The sequence below is a fragment of the Lipophrys pholis genome, assembly GCF_963383615.2.
Source record: "Lipophrys pholis genome assembly, chromosome: 19".
Classification (NCBI taxonomy): Eukaryota; Metazoa; Chordata; class Actinopteri; order Blenniiformes; family Blenniidae; genus Lipophrys; species Lipophrys pholis.
Genome location: NC_137647.1, coordinates 15600148 through 15609471, shown reverse-complemented (window position 1 = coordinate 15609471; position 9324 = coordinate 15600148).

Below are 9324 nucleotides of genomic sequence, written 5' to 3'. Positions count from 1 at the left end.
AAAGATGCATTTTAAAAGAGACCTACGACATGCTTCATTCTCTTGACTCTGTTGACCCATGCCTTGAGAGTAGATTAATAACAGTAGCAGGAAAGTGCTAAACAGCATTCAAAACCCTTTTTTTTTTTTATTCTGATGACGGATGATAAGATAGATAATAGAAATATTGTTAGATAATCAAACAAGTTATCACAATATTCTCCTATGTCTGCATGTGTGTGTGACAGTGTGTTTGAAATAAGCAACAAACAGGATAGAACGCAAACCTCTGACAGTTTTTGTAGCAGGTTAGTTAGCCCTCGGGCTCACAGCACTTAAGCCCTATCGACCCCAAGCACTTTACTTGAAGTCCCACACTATCTTAAACCAGACCTGCCTTCCTTATCATTCGAGTGCCCCCCTAAGGGCAACCATTGAACGAGAGAGGAATGTGGATGCACCTTTTAATCTGTGTTCAGTAAACCTACCGTTTCCCAAATTCACCCCTTTTTCCTTACTTAATCCTTGCTTTCACTCCCAAAGATAGCCACAGAGCCACAGCCATATATAATGAAGTCTAACAGCTGTTCTGACATGCCTATGTACAATAACATCTTTAACTCGATCAAATTCAGCTCCACAATCACTCCAGTGTGGGGAAGACGAGGTGGTGGCCGTAATAACCACACATGTAATCTCACACTGCTTCAGTGGGCTTGCACAAAAGGGCTGGGAGTTTCTAAGATGGACTTTGAGAGCAAAGACTGCTCGGCCGACAAAGCAAGCAGGCTTGTTGATTTTGGCAAGGAGTTCATCCCACACCGGGCAGTATTAGTAAGATCTATGTGTCAAACATTAACAAATAGCTGCTGTCCCATGACAAAGCTGAAAATCATAGAGCTGTGCACTAGTAAGCTGATAATAATAATAAGATTAAGCTGGTAATAATAACACTTCAAAACTTTTGTTTTCTACTGTATTTTACGATGGAAAAAAGTAGCTTTGTGGATTTAATATAAATATACGTAAATGTTGATTAACATGGAAATGTATGTGTTTGTGGTAAGAATGTTTGTTTCAAACTGCGTGCATTTATGTGTGGAGATGGTACTTGGGGGTTGTTCGGGTACAGGTTAATTATCACATTGCCGGGTGGTAATTATACCTTAGTGGTAAACGAGCATTGTTACTCATGGGCTGTTGTTTTGATTGCACACTAGGCAGGTTTAGTGTTTTCTCCCTGCTCTTTTCTTAAGGAAGATCCTGGCTCAGGAAGGCTCTGCTGGAACATGAAGAGATACAGGTGGGGCTGTGGGTGCAGCCTCTCTCACCTGAAAGTGTGGGAACCGCTCAGCCGCCAGTAGTGCATGAGTAACAAGGATCCTGAGGGAGTGTGGCGTAATCTCCTCTAACGCTCTCATCTCTTCTCTCCCTCCCTCTCTCTGGAACACACACATTCACTGAAAAGACTGTATATTCTTCTTCTACCTTTATCTCAATCAACAAATAGCAATCTTCAATTGAAAGCTTAATCCCAAATCACACATACACAGACATATTTGTAGTGTAAATACCTTCTCAGCCAGTTAAATATTACTTTGCACTGATTCCATTGTTGGAGAAATGACTGCATTTTGAGAAGGTTTGTATGATGAATGACCTCATACGAATTAACTGAAAGGACAAACGTGCAACGTGACACCAGTGCTTAGTGTGGTGTTAGTTGAGTGTCATTACTTTTAACTGACACAAATCAACTTTAGCATGAATCTTCTGAAGACGAGCTGAGATTGAATGCTTTCTGCCCACTGATGATTTGTCACAAGTTTATTTCCTCATTTCTTTATTACTGGCCCTCGTTGTCAGCTAGGAAAGACTATCATTTATTGCACTTCTTGATGATTGAAACCCTGCAAAAGATCAGAGGATTTAAATGGCCGGGGGGGGGGGGGGGGGGGGGGGGTTTGACCAAAGTGAATGACACTTCCCTGAAATGATAAAATTTGAAATAATTTCAGACAATTCATATTTATTTAAATCTATCTTTCAGCTTTACATATTGAGAAGAACATACAGTCCAAAGTGAAAAGAATTCTCTGTGATCTGTAGTGTCTCCATCTTTGTAATGGAATGTGAAGGAATGACAATAAATTGCTGTTCTGATACAGATTTTATAGAGTTGTGTTGGTGGGGTGGCTGGGGGCAGTGGGCTGGCAGCTGTTGCTGCTGTGCGGGGGCCCTTAGGTCCCGGCCTACCCCTAATGGCCAGACCAGCTGTCGGAGTTCTGTCTGTAGGGGCGCGGGGCTTCAGGAGGCGGGGAGGGCATGAGAACTTCCACCCCCCTGTCCTGGGGGGCGGGTCCCCGCCTTGTCTGCCCTCCTCTGAAAGGAGGTGATTGATGGCGCAGGGTTGACACCATGCTTCCCCAACAATTGACTCAGGAGGGATAGAGGATGAACAGAGAGCAGGGGACCCCTCCATGTCTTTCTCCTCTGGTTTTCAGAGGCAAATGTGGGATCAGTCGCAGTTATAATTCAGTCATTTTTCTCAATATGTCTTTTATTTGACGTGTTTAGTGCAGCATATGCCACTCAAAACACTTTTTCAAGGCTGTCACTGCCATATTTCTGCAGACAAACTCCAGTTATTTTCTGCTTTATTTGTCAGATTACATGGCTTTGAACATGGTTTTGTAAAATGGCTCAGATGACCCCAAAGCCTTTAGCGAAGATAAGCCCCCTTGTTGCGTCAGGCCTTCGGTGCCCTCTTTGCTATACTAGTTCAATTAATCCTGACAACAGACTAGAGATCCTTGGTGCCTCCGTAGTTGACAGCATCCTGGTCCCCAGTGTGTGTGTCAGGTCATCAATGGGTATGAGCCCAGAGTTTCAGCATCGAGCCTTGCTAACACAGACCTGACCTTTTGCACTAACTCCAGGATCCTCCATGGATCCCTTTCAGCAAGTCGCCATCACCTCCGCGCTGCTTTAAGATTTACAGCTTGGTCGAGAGAGAGGAGCTCGAAGAGGGGGGTGAAGAGAGGGGGCACTGTCCAGCAGCTGTTCATAGTAGTCTTAAGTAGCTATTTCACACGGAAACGGAGTCATAGCTCTCTGAATTCCTCCAGCTGGCTCGTCTCCAGCTCTGAATGAAATACATTCCTACACACAAATATCTGTTGCCGTCTCTCAAATGCTTCCATACTTTCCACTCATTCTTAATTCACTCTCCACCTTGGTAGATTTACATCTAAAAAAGAAAGGATATGAAACTCAGGATATCACTCCACAATATTTAGAATCACTGGATTTTATTTGCTGTTGTCATACTGTCTTCCTTGACAACAATTATAGAAAACCTGGTTAGTATCAGAAAACAAAAGACAAACATAAATGAAAATTGTATTTCCCTTCTTCTGCTCCAGTTCTCTGCAGAAACAAGACGTGCGTACACATACAGGATTTAATAGACGTTTAGAGAGCTTGTGTGAAAGTTAAACACATTTTCCCACAGTCCCAGGAAAGATCCATCATTCACATATGTTTACTTTAGGCAAAAACCTCCAGTCTCTAAGCTACTCTGTGTGTGTCTGTCAGAGAGTGGGTGGAAAGAAAGAAAAAAGAAAAGAATCAAGATGAATCAGGACACAGAAACTAGGATACAAACACAGAAACAGAAACATAATTTGTTTCCGAACTCGTTGAAATTTTCAATCAAGTACAAGAAGAACAATGTTTTGCATATCAAGTAAAATCAACAACAGAACATACAAAGGAAAATGATTTCCAATACTTAACATTGAAGGGAATGATTATTTGGTTATTTGGTTTCTTTACCACGTTTGGACACTATTGAAATGCATCAAAACTTATCAAGAGCAACAAAATAGCTCATTTACAGTTATATTATTGCATCACACACTGTCTTTGCTACATTAAATCAGTGCAGATTACTACAAAACTACACGAGCCGGCATGTCGTGGGAGGTCTTCTTTTAACTTTGCTTTTGTTTTGTTTTTTATTTTTTAATTGAAAAACACTGAAGACGTAGTTTAGCAAACAAAGAAGGGGATTTGATCAAATGTAAAAATCACCTAGAACAAACGCAGAAACAAGCAATATTTATACAGATACAAGATGGAGGTTGTGGTGTTTGTGTCTTTGTTGCACAGAGACCGACACAGTGGTGTGCTTACCTTTAATTCAAACCTGGAAGTTTAAACATAATGTTGGAGCAATTCAAACCATCACACAATTATGAGGCAGTTTTAGATTCAGATGCCCGATGGACAACGTGAATACTGTGCTACAATTGGCCCCAACGTCAGTCTGTAGGGGGTCTCAGTTGCTGATTGGCCGTGACCGGTTTTGTAGAGGAGCTTCTAATCCTCTCCACAGTCTCTGTTGGTGCTCTTCAGGCTTTTCCCACATAAATCAGTCTGGTCTGGGTGGTAAAGTCATCACGTCCACTGTGTCCACACACACACTGCCTGTTAGCACCCCTATCACACGGAGCGTGCTAACTCTAAAAGGCCACCACGCATAAGAGGAGGGTGTCGGCTGACTGCAGTACGCTGTGGCAGGAACATTTCAAACGTACGTAGTGCTAATAGAGATTCTTAGAATTTTATAGCTCATCAAACATTTAGTAGCTGGTGATCAGATCTGATGAATCCATTCAGTCACCAGTTCACTGCAAGCCGAACTCAGAAAGACAATCAACCACATGCTCATTACTTACTATGGACAATTTCCAGGCACTAATTCATGTTATATGCAATTTTTATCTGAATATTATAAGAAATCTACACAGGTGCGAGTAAAACATGTAAACTCTACTATTATCACACAGAGCAGTACATATAAGTGCTTCATACTTTAAGCTTGACAGGATGAACACATGAGATAATTGTACATTTTTCCAAGTTACTCTGATGTATGCAAAATAAAAAAATGAAACAATGGTTAGGTGTCTGCAGGCCAAGAGTAAGCAGAGTAAAACTTTATGTTTTTTAATGTTAGGGTGTAGAGTATTTTCTGCTCATAGTGCTATGAATTCTGAAAGATTTAAACAAAGACCCCCAAATTGGAGGGCAGACAGAAAGCCCTTGCACTAACACCAATTGTGTACAGTGATGTCAACAAGAGTATAGAAGCCAATCTGACATATTTCAAATAAATTACTAAATACCAAAATTCATAAGTCAGTATTTCATCAACCCAAGAGGTTTAGCTTTATCAGGCTATTGGAGCATCGCAGCATAAACAGTCACTTTTGTAATCTTCAGTAGCACTCAAGAACATTTCTTTCAACGTTTCCGACAAAAGTATATCCGACAATAATGCCTTGCAAAAACAAGAAAAGCTTAAGGTTTCATGCAGTCAAAAATAATCAGTATTTGCAAACAGCTTGTATGAGTGATGCCTGAAGTATTTTTGTACGTTCTGAGAAAATAGCTTTTTAGCTTTTCCGCCTTCCTGCAAATCAACAATTTGTAAAAAAAAAGAAAAAGTTAACTTCCTGAGCAAAAGTTTGTGTGTTTATGTATTTCTTTTCCAGTGAGATTTGGCTGTACTTGTGGTAACTCTTGTTATGATAACATGAAATGTTCATGTTGATACCTAAATTCATTTGAATGATGTAAGCAGGCATCAAAATACAAAAAAATGTTGCTAGTTAAAGTTGATTGCGTAACCTAAGAATCACAATGGCTCTGAAGATCTAGCTATACTTTAGACAAAGGGCAACACTTTATACTTTTTCTTGATATAGTGTTTACACCTCTTGACATTATAAGCAGTTTTATCTCTCTTGAGAAAACTCTTTCAAGCTTTAAAGCAACTGTTACATTACACAGTCTCGTTGAATCTCCTTTGTGTAGAACCCTGTTTGCAAAGTCTGGCTGAGTTAACTAGGGCAGTGGTAGTCGTGCTTTTCAACCATGGGTGGTCTCCACTTACCAGAGTTTGGTCAGCTTTCACTCTTTACACTACAAACATACAATATAATTCGTAGCCAACTCTGGATAGAAGCTGCTCTGTCAGTGATGTGTGTCACATTTGTGCATGGTATCCCAAGGTATTAAATATGCAAAGCAAGGAATTACAGTGGACTTTGTTCAGCTGGGTATACAAAGGTAGAAAGGTGCTTCTGCATAGAGTTTCTACAATAAATATGTACACTAATATGTCCTCAATAAACGTTGAGCTGTTGTTTCTTCAGATTTAGCCAAATTAACAACGAGCTGTGCTAACACAGTTCAAAGGGGAGCTGTCCTCTGGTTTTCAACAGACAACACAGTTATAAATCCTGACCTGTCACATCTTTGTTTGTGGGGCTGGAGATTCCCCCAGAGTCCTGCTCGAGAACTTTGTCGCCAGAGCTTCCACTCTCACAGCTTCTCCCATATACAAACAAAAACACTGAACTATTTGCTATGTGTGTGTGTGCATGTGTGTGTGTGTGTGTGTGTGTGTGCGTGTGTGCGTGCGTGTGTGTGTGTGTGCGTTTGCGTGTGTGTGTGTGTGCGTGCGTGCGTATTCTATACTGGTGGGGACCTAAATCTGATTGCACATTGACTCATGACGACTCATGTCAATGATGGAATTCCCCATGAGAGGAATCTTATTGAAGACAGTCTTTACTGTCAAGCTGTTCAGGGTTAGGGTTAGACAAGTGGTAGTTTTAGGCTAAGTCAGCACAAAGGGAACGCAAGTCAATGTATTTTCCCGATAAGGCATGGAAACTTAATGTGTGTGCATATAAACATGCAACAATATATAGAAATTACAATTTGTAGACCATAGAGTATAATATGCCCAACCTAAAAACCAAGGCTTCGCCTTTGGATTGAGTCCACTGTTCTCTTTCAATTCTCAAACAATCAAGAAAAGGTCATGTTTCCAGAAGGAAGGGCTGAGGCATCTACTAATAAGTTCAGAGTGAGAGAAGACAAAGTGAGAATTCCTCCTGGGTCTCATGGTTCATTACTTTTGGGTATCAAGTGCTTTTTACTGTAATCTTCCCAAACAACTTAACTTGTGATTGGGGAAATCTGAGAATTTTGTGAACCTTTCAAATGTTTGCTTACACATTTGGCTGCAGAAAGTCTTGACACTGAGAGACTGTGGAAGAAAATGTGTGTGTGGGGGGGGGGGGGGGGGGGGATAACAATAATGATAATAAGTAGGAAGGCATATCTAAAATGATTTCTCTTATAAATGACAAACCAAATAAAATTCAGATTCCATACAACTAATTGCTCAATGTTAATCTTTTCAAGAACATATAGCTGCTGTCCTCGTGTTAATATGTACTTATCCTTCAGGGAATTGTTTTGTGACAGTGCAGTTTCATTGAGATTTTATGTTTTACTGTGTATTGTTAGACATGATGTAGCCTGCATTTCCAAAGGAATGATCAAGGCTTTCTGCTTTTCAGAGGAATTGTGTGCATGGGGCATTTCTAGGCTCTGAGTACACAGATAGCGTGATGCTGTAAATACAACTGCCTGACATTGGAAGGAGAAATCTCTCCTTGGGATCCCCTCCAACTATAAGCCAGTCAAAATACTGCCAACAACAGCTCTGATGAGTTGAGACGACAATCCCAAGATGAAAGACGTCTCTCTCAGCAGGATGTAAACAGAAAAACACCGCTTATTCCACATACTTGAAATATACATAAATAATTTAGCTTTGATGCATTTCTATCTAGTTTGCACTTCCTGCTGGTGTCACAGCCAGAAACACATCATCTGTATTAATATTCTACGATTGACATCTTTATTTTAAGTCAGTAGCAGGCATTTACAAGTGCTAACTAGGAATATAGGACTAAGTAATCATGCTGAACAAAAAGCTGAATCCAGCCATTGAAAACTTTGTGCAGCCCAACTTTCGTCACTCGGTGGGTGCCAAATGAGGCAGGTGTTTGTGAGGCCTAACAAGCTCTTTTCACTGACCCCTATAGATGACGTCACATGCACTAACGAACCTCACTCCAAACCAGCCTGCTACATTCATGGCCCTACCCATGCCTGTAATTTATTCAAGGCCAGGACCAAGAGTGCTGATGGAGAGGGGGAGATGTTGGTGCAGGGGCGGTGTGCTTGAATATTAGTGCGCTGCCCTCCCCTGCAGAGAGAAACTGTGTCATAATGCCGGGCTGCTTTTATGATTCAAATCAAGGCTATTGTCTCTGTAAGCGACCGGCTCCGCTCTGTGCCACAGAACAACCGAGGTACTATACGCCGGCTGTAGAAATCCAGTCCACTGTCACAGGCTGAGGAGATGCTGGCTGAATTGAGAGAGCAGGACTGCGATTCAGACCACGGGCCACGGTGGTAACAGGAATGCCTACTGTCTGGCTCTCGGCTGCCATGTAAACACAATTCACTCTCTTATCTGCAATCCATCAAGTGTAAACACACAAACAAACAAGTAGGCTGCGCTGGATTGGACAAACTCCAGTCTGCTATTATAGTACAGACACAACTCCTGTGGAGTTATGAAGTAGTTTTTGTTGCTGTTTTACATGAATTCAAACAAATGAATGTAATATCTTTGCACTTGATATTGCACTAAGTAGAACTCCCAGGTTCTTATGTCGTTATGTTTTGCTTAAAGGGATCAGAAATTATTATTTGGAAATTGCAGTAGTTGAATGTGTTACTCTGACAAATGAGTTGTGGATTTAAAAATCTATATATATAATTTTGTTTCAGTTACTGTTTCTTTAAGGCTTTCTTACAGTGACCTTTAAACCATCACTGCAACAGCAAAAGCCACAAGACAATAGCAAAAGCCACAACAGACCCACAATGGAAGTCTGCAGCTGTTGGAAGAACAGGCTTTGTTATAAATCTCCTGTAATCAAAATAGTCCTTCAGAAAACCTTGTCCCCAGATACAGAACCTGTTCTTCAGACCCCTGTATGCTTAAGTTGTGGGTTGGATTCGGTTGTGGCCTCTGCATTTGCGTTGTGGCTTTTTCTGTTGTGTTGTCGCTTTTGCAGCCGCATTGACCCTTCTTGGCCACCATACTACCTGTACCGCTTGCAGAGTCACACAGGTGACCTGTGAAGAAAACATGGAGACTCAAACGCTGGTTCTTTCCTCGCGTCCACTTAAACGAGCCATTCAACCTACTCTAACATGCTGGAAGTTATGAACAATTTAAGTTCAATATCCATTCTGTGTGTGTGTGTGTGTGTGTGTGTGTGTGTGTGTGTGTGTGTGTGTGTGTGTGTGTGTGTGTGTGTGTGTGTGTGTGTGTGTGTGTGTGTGTGTGTGTGTGTGTGTGTGTGTGAGAGTGAGAGAGAGAGAGAGAGAGAGAGTTGGGGG